The sequence below is a fragment of the Bos javanicus genome, chromosome 17 (genome assembly GCF_032452875.1).
Source record: "Bos javanicus breed banteng chromosome 17, ARS-OSU_banteng_1.0, whole genome shotgun sequence".
NCBI lineage: Eukaryota > Metazoa > Chordata > Mammalia > Artiodactyla > Bovidae > Bos > Bos javanicus.
Genome location: NC_083884.1, coordinates 11,522,887 through 11,542,616, shown reverse-complemented (window position 1 = coordinate 11,542,616; position 19,730 = coordinate 11,522,887).

Here is a 19,730-nt window from a genome sequence, read left to right as displayed (position 1 = left end):
TGCTGGGAAATCTGGACACCTATGTGTAAAAGAATGAAAATGGAAAACTTCCTAACAACATCAGTTCAGTTCAGTCCAGTCACTCAGCCATGCCCAGCTCTTTGCGACTCCATGGACTGCAGCACACCAGGCCTCCCTGTCCATCGACAACTCCCAGAGTTCACCCATACCCATGTCCATCGAGTCGGTGATACCATCCAACCATCTGATCCTCTGTCATCCCCTTCTCCTCCTGCCTTCAACTTCTCCCAGCATAAGAGTTTTTTCAAATGAATCAGTTCTTCACATCAAGTGGCCAAAGTATTGGAGTTTCAGCTTTAGCATCAGTCCTTCCAATGAATATTCAGGACTGATTTCCTTTAGGATGGACTGGTTGGATCTCCTTGAAGATTTCCTTTAGGATGGACTGGATGGACTCCTTGGATCTACTAATAACATACACAAAGATAAACTCAAAATGGGTTAAAGAGCTAAATGTAAGACCAGAAACTATAAAACTCATAGAGGAAAACATAGGCAGAACACTCTATGACATAAACCGCAGCAAGATCCTCTATGACCCACCTCCTAGAGTAATGAAAATAAAAACAAAAATAAACAAGTGGGACCTAATTAAACTTAAAAGCTTTTGCACAGCAAAGGAAACAATTAAAAAAGTGAAAAGATAACCCTCAGAATGGGAGAAAATAATAGTAAATGAAACAACTGACAAAGGATTAATCTCTAAGACAATTATTTTGCAAGGAAGAAAGCAAGGTGTCTTGATTGACATAAGGAACCATTACAATGAATACAAAAGAGCTTTAAAGGCCCATTAGTTATATACCAGCTTAGCTCCTGCTGGAAGATCACATTTCAGACTTGGTCAATCTGATCTACAGCTGCAGCCCACAGCCACCAGAGGGCAGACTTTGACATCTGTCCCTAATAGACACTGAACTTGAATCTGAGATCATTGTGTCTCTTTTTCTCAGCACTCCATTATCATCTTCAGATTAGTTTTATCATCAACAAATGAAGGTTATATATAAACATTATATATATATATACATACACACACTCATATATTTTACATTCCCAGGTAGAAACAGTTTCATTAAAAAAAGGGAAGGAAAAGGAGAAAATTAAGGAAGCATTCTTTTAAGGGGGAGAGATCTGATACTGAGGAGGAAGGGCAAAAACCAAATAGCCTACAAATCATCTTGAAAATACAAGGAGAAAGCAAATGATAATAACATTAATAATAAAATAATAGAGAATTCCCTGGTGGTCCAGTGGTTAGGACTCTGTGCTTCCACTGAAGGGGACACGGCCAGGGGACTAAGATCCAGTATGCCATGGTGCAGCCAAAAAATAAAATAATAAGATACTATTAAATATTTTTCTAAAAAGACAAGGAGAAAGCAAAGAATCTATGTGAGCGATCTGATGATTAAAATTGTATTAAGATACCTGTTTTCTTTCATTAAAATAAAGCCTGTCTTCCCCTAAATGATAATAAAAGCAATACATAGCAATAGTAACAGTGGTAGTGATTAGGGGGGTGGTGGTGGTGACAGAGCAGCAGGGGCAGCAAGGGGAGCTAACATCTAACAAATGCACTGTGTAAACACTTATTATAACCCCACTTTAAGGATGAGTGAACTAGGCACAGATGATTCTTCCAGTAGTTATCTGCAGGCTGGAAACATATCTCTATCTTTTGCAACTATCATCCTATACGTGAAAGTGTGGACAAAGAAAAGGATTCAAATAGGGGAGAAGTCAAGAGCTTTGCACTGTTGACATGAAGGTATCTTATTAATCCCAGGGTTATTTATGACAGCAGAATTTGGAAACAATCTGACTCTAGTAATCGTAGAAGAACCAAATAAAATAGTAAATATTATGTAGCCATTATAATGAGCAAGATTAGAAGCAATAGAAGAAATTGTGTCTGTACCATGAATAGAACTGCGTAAAACATGTATGTATATGGAAAAAGATAAAGAAATCTGATAGAAAAACAATGCATTTGGTAAGGCATAGGTTTTAGAGGGATTATCAGTTCAGTTCAGTCGTTCAGTCATGTCCGACTCTTCGCGACCCCATGAATCGCAGCATGCCAGGCCTCTAAACTTTCAAAGTAAAAGTCCTGGAAAATTTTTTTAAATATTGCCAAAGGATACAAAGTGAAAGGTTTTCCTCATGGGGCTTTAGAACATAAGCAAAGGCCACTTATTTTACATAGTTGGCATTTACCCAAGGCTTATCCACCAGCCACAACCAGACTTTTCTACTTCCCATGTCCAAGTTGCCAACTCCATCCCTCAGAGAGTCCACAAGATTCAGCAATAATAGTTACTATTTTTGTTAGTAGTAGTAATAATAATACACTAAACATGTATAGAGCTTTACAATTAAAAAAAAAATGTTTTTCTTAGCTTATTTCAAGTCCAATTCCTTCTGAACAAACATTGCCATTTAGAATCCCGTGGTGCTCCCAGCAGAAAGACAACCCAGAAGGGAAAGAACAGAGAGAGGTATTTAGATGGGTATGGATGCACCCTGGACAACAGAGAAGCAACTTGTACAGCAAGTAAAGAATCCGCCTGCCAATGCAGGATACACAAGAGACGCGGATTCAATCCCTGGGTGGGGAAGATGCCCTGGAGCCCTGGAGTACGAAATGGCAACCCAATCCCGTACTCTTGCCTGAAAAACCCCATGGACGGAGGAGCCTGGCGAGCTACAGTCCATGGGGTCACAAAGAGGGGATGCGACTGAGCATGGACACCACACACAACAAAGGGCACAGCATCCATCTGCTAGCCTTTCATCAAACCTCCATGACCCTTACAGTTACAGAAATAAAGCACCCTGCGTGTATGAACCATTTCCTAGGAGCATTCTGACAGAGGACAGCAGGCTCTCACACATATAACGGATCTTCCCTTACACTCCGAATTCACTTTCCTGCCCTGCTTCCTCTGGATCATAAGTGCTATTTGTGGTTTTTAAACTTATCATTCCAATCGCCCCAGGCCAACTGAATGAGTGCAGTGTCTGAAAAACTATATTTTCTTAAAAACTCCCTAGCTTTTAAAAGTCAAAGCAATACCTTTTTGAGACAGCAAAATTAAAGCGGGGTAGAAAGCTCTGCCTACCAGGCTCCTCCGCCCATGGGATTTTCCAGGCAAGAGTACTGGAGTGGGGTGCCATTGCCCTCTCCCTAGTAGCAGCAGCAGCAGAAAGCTCTACCTAACCTTTAACGTTTTATCCTTTAGCCCATGACTAGGTAAGTCCTTCCCTGGACATGAGCATTGCTTTTAAGAAATAACCTACCAATTAGCAAAGAAAAAACCTGCTTAATCCATACAACCTCCAGCTGCTGGTCAAAACCCACAGCTGCTCTTCTTTGTATCTTCCCACACACTGTCCAAACAGAACAGACACAAGTTAAAGAAAGTCTAATTTGCCTCTATCTTTTCCACATGATAGAGTACAAACCCAGAAATACAGCCACCATCAGAGAGAGGCAGAAAATTCAGCAGTAAACATTCCCGTGGGGTCACTAAAGCAGACAGCTGGTTTTGTTCAGAGATGCGGAGAAGATATCTCTAGCAAAGCAGCGGTAAAGACCCGGAGCTTTGAAAGAAATACGGGCCAACATCCCTGATGAATATAGATGCAAAAATTCTTAACAAAATGCTAGCAAACTGAATTCAACAGCACATGAAAAGGATCACACATCACGATCAAGTGAGATTTATCCCTGGGGTGCAATGAAGGTTCAACACAGCAGATAGATTAATGTGATACATCACATTCACAGAATGAAAGACAAAAATCATAAAATCATTTCAATAGATGCAGGAGAGCATTTCACAGAATTCAACATCTTTTTATGATCAAAACTCTCAACAAATGGAGTATAGAAGAAACATACCTCAACATAATAAAAGCCACATATGACAAACATCATACTAATGGTGAAAAGTCACAAGTTTTCTAGATCAGGAGCAAGCCAAGGGTGCCCACTCTTGCCATTTTTATGCAATGTAGTACTGGAAATCTTAGCCAGAGCAATTTAGAAATAGAAAAGAAATAAAAGTTACCAAATCGGAAAGGAAGAAGTAAAATCATTTCTCTTTGCAGATGATATGATCTTACATGTACAAATTGCCATTTCCTTCTCCAGGGTATCTTCCCAACCCAGGGATCAAACCCAGGTCTCCTGCATTGCGGCCAGATTCCTTACCATCTGAGCCACCAGGGAAGCCCTCTACGAAATCCTAAACACTTCACCAGAAAAACTGTTAGAACTGATAAGAGAATTTAGTAAAGTTGTAGAATATAATCTTTATGTAAAATCAGTTGTGTTTCTATCTCCTAACAGTGAACTATCTGAAAAAGAAGAAAGATAATTGCATTTACAATAACAATTTAAAAATGCATAGGAATAAATAGAACCATGGAGTTAAAGATCTATACATTGAAAACTATAAGACTTCGATACAAAAAGTAACAGAATACACAAATAAATGTAAAGATATCCAGTGTTTATGGAAACCAATAATGAATATTGTTAAAATACCCATACTACCTAAAATATTCTATAGATTCAGTGCAATCCCTGTGAAAATTCCAATGCAACTTTTCACAGAAATTTAAAACACAGTCCAAAAATTTTTATGGGACCCCCAAAAGACCCCAAATAGCGAAAGCATTTCTGAGAAAGAAGAACAAAGCTGGTGGTTTCGCATTTCCTGATTTCAATCTATACTGTAAGGTGTAAGAATCAAAACACTATGGTACTAGCATACAAATGGCCAGCAGATGCTGCTGCTAAGTCGCTTCAGTCGTGTCCGACTCTGTGCGACCCCATAGACTGCAGCCCACCAGGCTCCCCCGTCCCTGGGATTCTCCAGGCAAGAACACTGGAGTGGGTTGCCATTTCCTTCTCCAACAGATGCATGAAACAATATTAAATATTACTAATTATCAGGGAAATACAAGTCAAAACCACAATTCAGCCAGGAGAAAAAAGGAAATCCTGCCATTTGTAACAACATGGACGGATCTTGAGGACATTATGCTAAGTGAAATAAGATAGAGAAAGACTAGTACCGTGTAATCTCACATATATATAGAATCAAAAAACTAAACTTACAGAAACATCGAGTAGAATGCTGGCTGTGAGGGACTGGCTGGGGGTTTTGGGGATAGGGAGATATTAATTAAAGTGTATAAACTTTCAGTTATAAGAAGAATACGTTCTGGGCATCTAATATAGAACATGGTAACTATAGTCGACAATATTATATCATATACTTGAAAGTTACTAAGAGTGGATTCTACATGTTCTCACCACAAAAAAGAAACAGTGATTGTGACATGGTGTAGATGTTAAATCTATGGTGATTGTCCTTTTGTAGTAGTCTATCAATCCAACACATTGTGCAATTTAAACCTACACAATATTATACCTAAATTATATTGCAATAGAGCCAGAAAGAGAGGATGAGATGGTTAGGTAGCATCACCAACTCAATGGACATGAGTGTGAGCAAGCTCCAGAAGATTGTGAAGGACAGGGAAGCCTGGCGTGCTGCAGTCCAAGCTGTCACAAAGAGTCTGACATGACTTAGTAACTAAACAACAACAAATAGTACACTTCACACAGATTCAGTACGATCGGGGGACTATACACATAAAGCACCTAATAATAAGCATTGGAAAATATTGGTTATTCTACTGCAGTGTGTTAATATCCTCAAGAATCTGGAGAAAGTAAATGTCTTTACACCTTATATATTTATTTTAAATTTCTAACAGATTTACTTTCTTAAAAAATTGCAATATAGTTAATGTACAATATTAATGTTAGTTTCAGGTGTATAACATCATGATATGACATTTAAATACATTATGATATGATCACCACAATAAGTCTAATAATCATGTCTCCATATAATATTGTTACAGTATTATTGACTATATCTTATGCTGTACATTACATCTTCATGACTTTATTTTATATCTTGAAATTTGTACTTCTGAATCCCCATCACCTATTTTGTCCATCCTTTCATCCTCTTCTTCTCTGGTAACTACCAATTTGCTCTCTGTTATCTGTTTCTGTTTTGTTTTTTAGATTCTACATATAAGTGAGATCATATGGTATTTGTCTTTCTCTGTCTGACTTACTTCACCTAGCATAATACTCTCTAGGTCTACTCATGTTGTCACAAATGGCAGTATTTCATTCTTTTTTATGGTTGAGTAATATGCAGACTGGTTCCAAATAGGAAAAGGAGTACGTCAAGGCTATATATTGTCACCCTGCTCATTTAACTTCTATGCAGAGTACATCATGAGAAACGCTGGGCTGGAAGAAGCACAAGCTGGCATCAAGATTGCCGGGAGAAATATCAATAACCTCAGATATGCAGATGACACCACCCTAATGGCAGAAAGTGAAGAGGAACTAAAAAGCCTCTTGATGAAAGTGAAAGCGGAGAGTGAAAAAGTTGGCTTAAAGCTCAACATTCAGAAAACGAAGATCATGGCATCCAGTCCCATCACTTCATGGCAAATAGATGGGGAAACAGTGGAAACAGTGTCAGACTTCATTTTCTGGGGCTCCCAAATCACTGCAGATGGTGATTGCAGCCATGAAATTAAAAGATGCTTACTGCTTGGAAGAAAAGTTATGACCAACCTAGATAGCATATTGAAAAGCAGAGACATTACTTTGCCAACAAAGGTCCATCTAGTCAAGGCTATGGTTTTTCCTGTGGTCATGAATGGATTGTGAGAGTTGGACTGTGAAGAAAGCTGAGCACTGAAGAATTGATGCTTTTGAACTGTGGTGCTGGAGAAGACTCTAGAGAGTCCCTTGGACTGCAAGGAGATCCAACCAGTCCATTCTGAAGGAGATCAGCCCTGGGATTTCTTTGGAAGGAATGATGCTAAAGCTGAAACGCCAGTACTTTGGCCACGTCATGCGAAGAGTTGACTCATTGGAAAAGACTCTGATGCTGGGAGGGATTGGGGGCAGGAGGAGAAGGGGATGACAGAGGATGAGATTGCTGGATGGCATCACTGACTGGATGGACGTGAGTCTGAGCGAACTCCGGGAGTTGGTGATGGACAGGGAGGCCTGGTGTGCTACAATTCATGGGGTCGCAGAGAGTCGGACACGACTGAGTGACTGAACTGAACTGAACTGAATATACATCTTCTCTATGCATCATCTGTTGATGGACACTAGGTTGCTTCTATATCTTGGCTATTGTAAATAATGCTGCTATGAACATTGGGGTGCATGTATCTTTTCTAATTAGTCTTTTCCCCCCAGATATATACCTAGGAGAGGAATTGCTGTATCATATGGTAGTTCTATTTTTAACTGTTGAAGAACTTCCATACTGTTTTCCATAATGGCTGAACCAATTTATATTCCTACCAACAGTATACAGGGATTCCCTTTTCTCCACATCCTTGACAATATTTGTTATGTTTCACTTTTTGATGACAGCCATTCTGACAGATGTGAAAATGGTGGTTTTCATTTACATTTCCTGGATGATTAGTGATGTTGAACATCTTTCCATTTGTTGGCCATCTGTATGTCTTCTTTGGAAAAACGTCTAGTCAGAACATCTGCCCAATTTTGGGGGCTTCCCAGGTGGCGCTAGTGGTAAAGAACCCACCGACCAAAGCAGAAGACTTAACAGACATGGAGTTCAATCCCTGGGTCAGGAAGTTCCCCTGGAGGAGGGCACGGGACCCACTCTGGTGTTCTTGCCTGGAGAATCCCAGGGACAGCGGAGCCTGGCAGGCTACAATCCACAGGGTCGCAAGGGTCGGACACGGCTGAAATGACTTATCATGCGTGCAAACCCAGTTTTTAATCAGATTGTTTGGTTGGGTTTTTTTTTCACATTCAGGTGTATTAATTCTTTATATATTTTGTACATTAACTCTTTATCAGATATATTGTTTACAAATATCTTCTCACATTCAGTAGTCTAAATTCTTATTTTATTGATGCTTTCCTTCACTGTGCAAAAGGTTTTTAGTTTGATGTAGTCCCATTTATCTATTTTGCTTCTGTTTCCCTTATCTGAGGATATACCCCCCCCAGAAAAAAGTACTGCTTATTGCAAAATTCAGACTTAAATTGAAGACAAGTAGGGAAAACCGCTAGACAATTCAGATATGACCTAAATCAAAACCCTTACAATTATACAGTGGGAGTGACAAATAGATTCAAGGGATTAGATCTGATAGACAGAGTGCCTGAAGAATTATGGATGGAGGTTCAAGACATTGTACAGGAGGAAGTGATCAAAGTCATCCCCAAGAAAAATAAATACAAAAAGGCAAAATGGTTGTCTGAGGAGGCCTTGAAAATACTGAGAAAAGGAGAGAAGCTAAAGGCAAAGGAGAAAAGGAAAGATATACTCATCTGAATCCAGAGTTCCAAAGAATAGCAAGGAGAGATAAGAAAGCCTTCCTCAGTGATCAGTGCAAAGAAATAGAGGGAAACAATGAAATGGGAAAGACTAGAGATCTCCTCAAGAAAATGAGAGATACCAAGGGAACATTTCCTGAAAAGATGGGCACAATAAAGGACAGAAATGTTATGGACCTAACAGAAGCAGAAGATATTAAGAAGAGGCAGCAAGAATACACAGAAGAACTGTACAAAAAAGATCTTCATGATCCAGATAACCATGATGGTTTGATCACTCACCCAGAGCCAGATATCTTGGAATGCTAAGTCAAGTGGGCCTTAGGAAGCATCACTATGAACAAAGCTAGTGGAGGTGATAGAATTCCAGTTGAGCTACTTCAAATCCTAAAAGATGATGCTGTGAAAGCGCTGCACTCAATGTCAGAAAATATGGAAACTCAGCAGTAGCCACAGGACTGGAAAAGGTCAGTTTTCATTCCAATCCCAAAGAAAGACAATGCCAAAGAATGTTCAAACTACTGCACAATTACACTCATCTCACACACTAGCAAAGTAATGCTCAGAATTCTCCAAGCCAGGCTTCAACAGTACTTGAATCAGTAACTTCCAGATGTTCAAGCTGGATTTAGAAAAGGCAGAGGAACCAGACATCAAACTGCCAACATCTGCTGAATCATTGAAAAAGCAAGAGAATTCCATCAAAACATCTACTTCTGCTTTATTGACTATGCCAAAGCCTTTGACTGTGTGGATCATAGCAAACTGTAGAAAATTCTTTAAGTGATGGCATTACCAGACCACCTGACCTGCCTCCTGAGATATCTGTATGCAGGCCAAGAAGCAACAGTTAGAACCAGATATGGAACAATAGACTGTTTCCAAATTGGGAAAGGAGTACATCAAGGCTGTATACTGTCACGCTGCTTATTTGACTTATATACAGTGTATCATGGAAAATGCCGGACTGGATGAAGCATAAGCTGGAATCAAGATTGCTGGGAGAAATATCAATAACAGATATGCAGATGACACCACCTTTATGGCAGAAAGTGAAGAGGAACTAAAGAGCCTCCTGATGAAGGTGAAAGAGGAAAGTAATAAAGTTGGCTTAAAACTCAACATTCAAAAAATAGATCATGGCATCTGGTCCCATCACTTCGTGGCAAACAGATGGGGAAACAATGGAAACAATGACAGACTTTCTTTTTTGGGACTCCAAAATCACTGCAAATGGTGACTGCAGTCATGAAATTAAAAGACTCTTGCTCCTTGGAAGAAAAGCTATGACCAACCGAGACAGTATATTAAAAAGCAGAGACATTATTTTGTCAACAAAGGTCTGTCTAATCAAAGGTATATTTTTTTCGAGTAGTCATGTATGCATATGAGAGTTGGACTATAAAGAAAGCTGAGTGCTAAAGAATTGATGCTTTTGAACTGTGGTGTTGGAGAAGACTCTTGAAAGTCCTTTGGGCTGCAAGGAGATTAAACCAGTCAATCCTAAAAGAAATCAGTCCTGAATATTCATTGGAATGTCTGATGCTGAAGCTGCAACTCCAATACTTTGGCCACCTGATGCGAAGAACCAACTCATTAGAAAAGGCCCTTATGCTGGGAAAGAATGAAGGCAGGAGGAAAAGGGGACGACAGAGGATGAGATGGTTGGATGGCATCACCAACTTGATGGACATAAGTTTGAGCAAGCTCTGGAAGTTGGTGACAGACAGGGAAGCCTGGAGTGCTGCAGTCCATGGGGTCACGAAGAGCCAGACATGACTGAACGACTCAACTGAATTGAACTGAAAATACTGCTAAGACCAATATCAAAGAGTGTACTGCCTATGTTTTATTCTATAAGCTTTATGGTGTCAGGTTTTGCATTCAAGCTTTAATCCATTTAGTTTATTTTTGTATATGGTATAATAAAATGGTCCCATTTCATTCTTTTGTATGTAGCTGTTCAGTTTTCCCAGCACCATTTATTGATGAGGCTGTCTTTGCCACTGTATATTCTTGCTTTTTTGTCGTAGATTAATTGTTATATAAGCATATGTTTATTTCTGGGCTCTCTACTCTGTTCCATTGATCCCTGATTCATTTTTAGGCCAGTGCCATATTCTTTTGATTACTCTAGTTTTTTAGTATAGTTTAAAATTAAGGAGCATGATACCTCCAGATTTTTCTCCTTTTAAAGGAAGCAAATGTCTTTAAATGCTGCTTTCTAAAGTCAAATATTTGTCCAAAGATTATGCTTATACAAAGCCACAAAAAAATACATACATCTAGATAAAGCACAAACTTCCAAGTTTCAGCTCCACAGACAATTTCTATTAGAAAATAGGGAAATGTAAGAGACCGGTATAGTTCTTCCATCAGTGTCATCACTTAACATTTTGAGAAGAAATTTTAATTCATTTTTCATTTCAACTTTCCTCAAATCCTTCAGATTCAAAACTGCAACTGCCCTTACCTATGTATTAATGAGTGGACTTTGTCACTTGTAGGTAAACAACACATTAAAAGCATGGTTACATGCTGGTGGTGGCTGTATCATTGAGCAAGAAATCCTTCCCAAATCTACACCAGCTTTCCTTTCTTACAGCTTTAAATCTCCTTATCTATGACTCCCCCTACAGACCTCAGTTTTCTCTGGAGAGTCGAAGTTCCCACAACACTCCTCCAACCCAGTGTGCAAATTTGATAAATAATTGGGATTGCAATAGCCAACTGATCTAAGTCCCTTGGACATGAAAACACTAATTAAAATTTAAAAAAAGTAAAATGCTAAATCTTAGCCATCTCAAGTCACCATAATTATCTCCTTTCCTCTCTGGCTCTTGCTTTTACATAATTGCAAAGTGTGTTATTAAGCAAATGAAAGCATTTTAAAGTTCAGATTGTTTAGTGTTTATAAGACTTACTTCATCTGAAAAAAATGTGGAATTAGTTAGTCCCTTTGACTTTTACTGAACTTTCTTCTTTTCTCTTTTCCTCTATCTATCTCTTTAAATGCTTAAAATAAGAAATTAAGTGCCATTCCTCAGAATCATTTTGAGGTCAAACACAATCCCTATCAAAAATGATCATAAAAATTTAAGAGGAAACTGCTATTTTCTATACTTTAAAATGTATTTCTATACTCCCTGTGCTTAAAACATGCTTAAAAGTTTTTGATAAAAAGGCTTTGTCTCTTTTTAGCCGTTTTAATGCTTTTTATTTTAAAATAATTTATTTTTAAATGAAAAAAAGGAATATTTTTAATGACAAGACACAATTCACAAATAAGATAGACATCATAAACCATTAGACACCTAACAACAAAGAAACAAAGATACATAAAGCCAAATTCAGAAGAAATACAAAGGAAAAGAAAAAAATATATAATCATAGTGAGAGCTATGTTAACATTTTCTGAGGATATTTTATCAAGTGCAGATAAAATAAGAATAGGAGCATCTTGAATGATGTCGTTAATAATTTAAATATAATATATTTATATTAATTTATATTACTCTTATAGCCTATAGAAATATATTTAAAATTTTGTATCTCACACTTGGTTATTAGATTTCCATAGGGCATTTAGAAAAAGTGATAGTTTTTTTTTAGAAAAAAATATTAAAATTACTAAATTTCAAAAACTTGTAATCACTTTTTAAAATCCAGATGCATATTAGAATTATCTTGGAATTTTTTGAAAAATACAAGGATCTTTCACTTTTATCTAGTTTGTTTTACTTTTCCTATTTCATATTCAGTGTTTCCATTTCCTTTAGTTTATGTTTTCCAATCTCTCCATCTCTTTTCTTTTTTTATGTTCTTTCTCAAACCTTTATCAAGTATAGTAGAAAAGCTTTTGTATCAGATCAGATCAGATCAGTCACTCAGTCGTGTCCAATTCTTTGCAGCCCCATGAATCACAGCACGCCAGGCCTCCCTGTCCATCACCAACTCCTGGAGTTCACTCAGACTCACGTCCATCGAGTCAGTGACACCATCCAGCCATTTCATCCTCTGTTGTCCCCTTCTCCTCTTGCCCCCAATCCCTCCCAGCATCAGAGTCTTTTCCAATGAGTCAACTCTTCGCATGACGTGGCCAAAGTACTGGAGTTTCAGCTTTAGCATCATTCCTTCCAAAGAAATCCCAGGGCTGATCTCCTTCAGAATGGACTGGTTGGATTTCCTTGCAGTCCAAGGGACTCTCAAGAGTCTTCTCCAACACCACAGTTCAAAAGCATCAATTCTTCGGCACTCAGCCTTCTTCACAGTCCAACTCTCACATCCATACATGACCACAGGAAAAACCATAGCCTTGACTAGATGGACCTTTGTTGGCAAAGTAATGTCTCTGCTTTTCAATATGCTCTCTAGGTTGGTCATAGCTTTCCTTCCCAGGAGTAAGCGTCTTTTAATTTCATGGCTGCAGTCACCATCTGAAGTGATTTTGGAGCCCAGAAAAATACAGTCTGACACTGTTTCCACTGTTTCCCCTCTATTTCCCATGAAATGATGGGACCAGATGCCATGATCTTCGTTTTCTGAATGTTGAGCTTTAAGCCAACTTTTTCACTCTCTACTTTCACTTTCATCAAGAGGCTTTTTAGTTCCTTTTCACTTTCTGCCATAAGGGTGGTGTCATCTGCATATCTGAGGCTTTTGTATACATATACATATATATATATATAATATATATAATATGTATAATATATATAGGAGAAGGCAATGGCAGCCCACTCCAGTACTCTTGCCTGGAAAATCCCATGGACGGAGGAGCCTAGGAGGGTGCAATCCATGGGGCTGTGAAGAGTCGGGACACGACTGAGTGACTTCACTTTCCCTTTTCACTTTCATGCATTGGAGAAGGAAATGGCAACCCACTCAAGTGTTCTTTCTTGCCTGGAGAATCCCAGGGATGGCGGACCCTGGTGGGCTGCTGTCTATGGGGTCACACAGAGTTGGACACGACTGAAGCGACTTAGCAGCAGCAGCAGCATAATATATATATTTTAGAAAACATATGAATTTTTGCCTACTAAAAATTTTTATGACATTTTGAGGTCACTTGTTTGACAGTATAATAGAATGCTAGATTTCTAATTTAATAAAATAGATATGAAACAGGCAACAAAGGTTTATTTTATAGCACAGGGAACTAAAGTCAATACCTTGTAATAATCTATAATGGAAAATAATTTCAAAAATAATATATGTGTATATGTATAACTGAGTCACACAAAAAAGAATTCTACCTCCTTTTAATGCTTTTAATGTTATGATATGTTATGGTACCAGAAATGTTATGTTATGGTTTGTGGTACCAGAAATATGGAAGTTTTCATGAAAATAACCTTTTTTAAATTTTTATTTATTTATTTTTTTGTCCTGGGTCTTAGCCACAAACTCTGAGCTGAGGCATGTGGGATCTAGGTCCCCATCCAGGGATCTAACCTAGGCCCCTTTCATTGGGAATATGGATTCCTAACCACTGGACCATTAGAAAGTTCCCACCACCACAGGTATCTTCTATGCACCACACTGAATGTGGTCCTCAACCTTGTAGTCTTAAAAACCTGAGAATTAGCAACATCCCAGTGTTTACTCAAAATGCCAACTTATTCACCAGCAGTGCTCAAGTGGGAATGTTTGAATCGTCAATTAGTACTTTTCTCTCTTTAGGGAAAACACCTGGAATGTGTGGTTATAATCAGAAGTTGCTCAGTAAATAATGAACTTAAGGAATGAACTGAAGATTATTCAGCAGTCTTACACATCAATACATCAACCACAAAGTCCTAGGTGCTCATGTCCCAAAGCTGGGGAAGCTCCACCCAACCCCACTTACAACCGCTAACCTCTGATTCTGCTGTGTTATCTTCTATATTCTTAGCTATTATCCCCGTCCTGTTCACCCAGTTCTTCTCAAAATAATACAAAAGACTCGAATTTTGCTTATAAAATTACCATGTGTCCTAAGCTCCCTGTGATTACTCCCAGAACATCACCACTAAACTTCAGGAAATTATGTTAAAAATCAGTGAAAATAACTTTGTGCTAGTTAGAGGCCTGTTCATTCACTCATTCAAAAAGTATTTATCAGCAAGCACTTACTTGTTACTTGGCACCAAACACTAGGGCTGAGCTAGAGGCTGTGGGAGTTACCAAAGAAATAGGAGATGTAATGGCTACCCAAAAATGAAGAGCAAGAAAACTCTTAACCATATACAAACAGAGTTCACAGAAGGGAGGGAACACTGTGGGCCATTCATGGCTAGAGAGCTTCCCTGGAAAGGGTGGGATTTGAGCAAGACCTTGAATGATGCAGAGATTTCAAAAGAGGGAGAAATAAGCAGCATGAGAAAATCTATGTAGAAGAACATGAACGCACTCAAAATAACCTTGGTCAAATGTGGTCAAGAAATGATCCAATCATATTGGTAGGGGGGAAATTCTACACTTGCAACAAAAGATTTAACCACTTCCATTAATCATCTGTAGGCCATCCTTCATTACCTATAGTATTTCATTTATGAGCCAGTTTAGGATAAACACATGTTTTAAATTTCCACACAATTAGTGAAAAGGAATTAATATTCCTGAGAACATATAAAAAAAAAAAACAAAACACAGCACACCTCACCCAATGACTAGATAATAGTAATATGGAATGCTGAGGTATAGTATTGGGGCATTTTTTCTGTTTTTTGAAATTTGTGAATCTATTACTACAACTTTAGATCAAGTTGGTTCCTCTGAAAAGTGTGGCTTGTTTACAGTCTACATTCTACCAATTGGAAAGCCTTTGATTATTTGAAGAAAGCAAATGTTTTCCTGTGCAGTGGAAGTTTAACTCAAATAAACAGCTGGTGAGTTCTCTGTAAAATATTGGCTTCACAGTTTTTAAGTGCTGGTACAAATCTAAGAGAACACAAACTTTTCAGCAGGAAAAAAGGCAATAATTATGTCCTGTGGTCACAAGGGGACCTCAGGCCACCTATGAGGCCAAGGACACATGGAAATGTGGGAAGATCTCACTGTCGTGGATGTAGGTCTGGACAGGGTTTCCCAGTCTCAGAACAACTGGTCACTTGAAGCTAGAAGCAAAACCATCATGTTTTACTACTTAAAACACTTAGGTAGAAGGCAGTCAAAAGGTATGAACTTTCAGCTATAAGATGAATAAATATAGAGATATAATATATAGCATAATAAGGATAACACTGCTGTATGATTGTTGTTGAGAGAGAGTAAATTCTAAATTTTCATCACAAAGAAAATATTTGTTTATATTTCTTTTATTTTGTATGTATATGATACATATCAGAGAAGGCGATGGCACCCCACTCCAGTACTCTTGCCTGGAAAATCCCATGGGTGGAGGAGCCTGGTGGGCTGCAGTCCATGGGGTCACTAAGAGTCGGACACGACTGAGCGACCTCACTTGCCCTTTTCACTTTCATGAATTGGAGAAGGAAATGACAACCCACTCCAGTGTTCTTGCCTGGAGAATCCCAGGGACGAGGGAGCCTGGTGGGCTGCTGTCTATGGGGTCGCACAGAGTCAGACACGACTGAAGAGACTTAGCAGCAGCAGCAGCAGCAGCAGCATGATACATATACCTTCACCAGATATATTGTGGTGATCATTTCATGATATATGTAAGTTAAATCATTATGGTTGTACACCTCAAACTTACACAATGCTGTATGTCAATTATATCTCAATAAAACTGGAAAAGAAAGAAAGGGAGAGAGAAAGAAAAGAAAGAAAGATGAAGAGAAGAAAGAAGGAAAGAAAGAAAGTGTTCACAGGTAGAGCCTTTTCTGTAATGCGGCCATATTCTCTTTCCTTCTCTCTCACTTGAGCTCACAAAGGAAATAATCATTTAGAGAAAATGGTCAGTTATTAGTAATTCAGTTATGAGTAATGAAAAGTGATCCAAACATCTTTTCAGCTTGCTCACTAGAAGGCCAAGGGAAGCTGTTCCTCAAGATGACCATCAGTCCTTAAATATATGCAGATTTAAAAAAAAAAAAAAAAAGATGTCACTCTCAGAGAGTATCTGAGAGGTCTTCATGGTTGAGTCTCAGACAACCCCACTGGAGATTAATTTTTGACCTGTGTTGACTCCATTTTGCTGATGGGAAAATCAAAATGCACAAAATCCTATAGGCCCGCTTCCTCTAGCCTGTGAGTGATGAGAACTGAATGCATATCTGCTGGTCTCTCATCAGAGATCCTTTTTTCAGCCACCAGATCCCATTCAATTATAGGGATGCTCAGCACTTAAACTTGATGACTCTGATTTCATCCTAACACTGAAGTAACCACATACAGTAATGACATGTGAGTGTAAAACCACATCTCCAGAACAAAGCATATTGCAAAAAACTAATTGTAATCCTGTGGAGTGAGTAAGTGTTTACGAATAATTCTCAAACATCATTATATGTATTAAAACAAAGTGTGGATTAGACCTACCCATTTTAACAAGTGGTTCCATGCCTGTTTTTCCTAAATGAGTCTACACGTGTTTGCTTTATTTTGGAAGCTATCAAAAAATTAAGCTCGTTGGCAAAAATGAATTTAAAAGGTGGGATCTGATCAGAAAGGTGAGAATGACTCAGAGGGACCCCTGCTTCTCCCCTCACATACCTTCCATTGCCAGAGTCCAGATCTCTCATGGGCCTCTAATTAGACAACCACGAATTTTAGACCAGTTCTTGGAGTACACACATGAAAATACTAAGATCCACAGAGTGATGAACAGACTCAAGTCAATTACAAAGCAGAGGAGAAGACAATCTGATTCCTAATTCGGTGGCTTACAGCCTTGTCCCATCTTGCCTCCAGTAAGTTAAGAGATTACTGTTATTCAATTATGATATATGCTCCCCAGCTTCCCCTGTCCCCTTCTTCTTCTTCTCGTTCAGTCACTAAATTGTGTCCAACTCATAGCAACCTGATGGACTGCAGCACACCAGGGCTCCCTGTCCTTCACCATCTCTCAGAGCCAACTCAAACTTATGTCCATCAAGTAGGTCATGCCATTCAACCATCTGGTCCTCTGTTGTCCACTTCTCCTCTTGCCTTCAATCTTCCCCAACATCAGGGTCTTCTCTAATGTGTCGGCTCTTCGCATCAGGTGGCCAAAGTATTGGAGCTTCAGGTCCAACATCAGTCCTTCCAATTAATATTCAGGATTGATGTCCTTTAGGATTGACTGGTTTGACCTTCTTGCTATCCAAGGGACTCTCAAGAGTATTCTCCAACACCACAGTTCAAAAGCATCAATTCTTTGGTGTTCAGCTTTCTTTACAGTTCAACTCTCATGTCCATACATGACTACTGGAAAAACCATAGCTTTGACTAGAGGGACCTTTGTTGGCAAAGTAATGTCTCTGCCTTTTAATATGCTGTCTAGGTTGGTCACAGCTTTTCTTCCAAGGAGCAAGCATCTTTTAATTTCATGGCTGCAGTCACCATCTTCAGTGATTTTGGAGTCCAAGAAAATAAAGTCTGTCACTGTTTCCATTGTTTCCCCATCTATTTGCCATGAAGTGATGGAACTGGATACCATGATCTTTGTTTTCTGAATGCTGATTTTTAAGCCAGCTTTTTCACTATCCTTTTTCACTTTCATCAAGAGGTTCTTTAGTTCCTCTTCACTTTCTGCCATAAGGGTTGTGTCATCTGCATATCTGAGATTATTGATATTTCCCAGCAATCTTGATCCCAGCTTGTGCTTCATCGAGACTGGCAGTTTTCATGATGTACTCTGTATAAAAGTTAAATAGGCAGGGTGATAATATATAGCATTGATGTACTCCTTTCCCAATTTGGAACCAGTCTGTTGTTCCATGTCCAGTTCTAACTGTTGCTTCTTGACCTGCATACAGAGTTCTCAGGAGGTAGGTAAGGTGATCTGGTATTCCTATCTCTTTAAGAATTTCCCATAGTTTGTTGTGATCCACACAGTCAAAGGCTTTAGCATAGTCAATGAAGCAGAAGTAGATGTTTTTCTGAAACTCTCTTGCTTTTTCTATGATTCAGTGGATATTGGCAATTTGATGTCTGGTTCCTCTGCCTTTTCTAAATCCAGCTTGAACATCTGGAAATTTTTGGTTCAAGTACTGTGGAAGCCTGGCTTGGAGAATTTTGAGCATTCCTTTGCTAGTATGTGAAATGAATGCAATTGTGCGGTAGTTGAACATTCTTTGGCATTGCCTTTCTTTGGGATTGGAATGAAAGCTGACCTTTCCAGTCCTGTGGCTACTGCTGAGTTTTCCAAATTTTCTGGCATACTGAGTGCAGCACTTTCATAGCATCATCTTTTAGGATTTGAAATAGCTCAACTGGAATTCTATCACTTCCACTAGCTTTGTCCATAGTGATACTTTCTAAGGCCCACTCAACTTTGCATTCCAGGATGTCTGATTCTAGGTGAGTGATCACATCATCACAGTTATCTGGATCATGAAGATCTTTTTTGTACAGTTCTTCTGTGTATTCTTGCCATCTCTTCTTAATATCTTCTGCTTCTATTAGGTCCATACCATTTCTGTCCTTTATTGTGCCCATCTTTGCATGAAATGTTCTCTTGGTATCTCTAATTTTCTTGATGAGATCTCTAGTCTTTCCCATTCTATTTTTTTCTTCTATTTCTTTGCATTGTTCACTTAAGAAGCCTTTCTTATATCTCTCCTTGCTATTCTTTGAAACTCTGCATTCAGATGGGTTTATCTTTCCTTTTTTCCTTTGTCTTTCACTTCTCTTCTTTCCTCAACTATTTGTAAGGCCTCCTCAGATAACCATTCTGCCTTTTTGCAATTCTTTTTCTTTGTGATGGTTTTGATTACCACCTTCTATACAGTGGTATGAACTTCCACCCATAGTTCTTCTAGATCATAAAATAAAAAAAAAAATAAGAGCTGAATTTCAAAAAGCCTACCTCCTGAATTTTGTATGGCTATCATAGGGCATAGAATAATTTCATGCACATATTCATAGTTCAGTCTTACACTGGTGAGTTCAGCTTCCTGTCCATTTGTTACTTTTAGTCATTTTTAGTTACTTTTATTTAGGGCAAATAAACAATGACTTTAGTCTCTGGTACTATAGTTAATTGACTGGAAACACTCACCCATTCTTTGAAAAATACTTAAGAAATGATATGTACCAAATACCTCAAACAGCCAAATTGCACAAATAAACAAATATCCATAGTCTTTTATTCTAGATAAAATTTCACTGTGATTCACAAGACCTC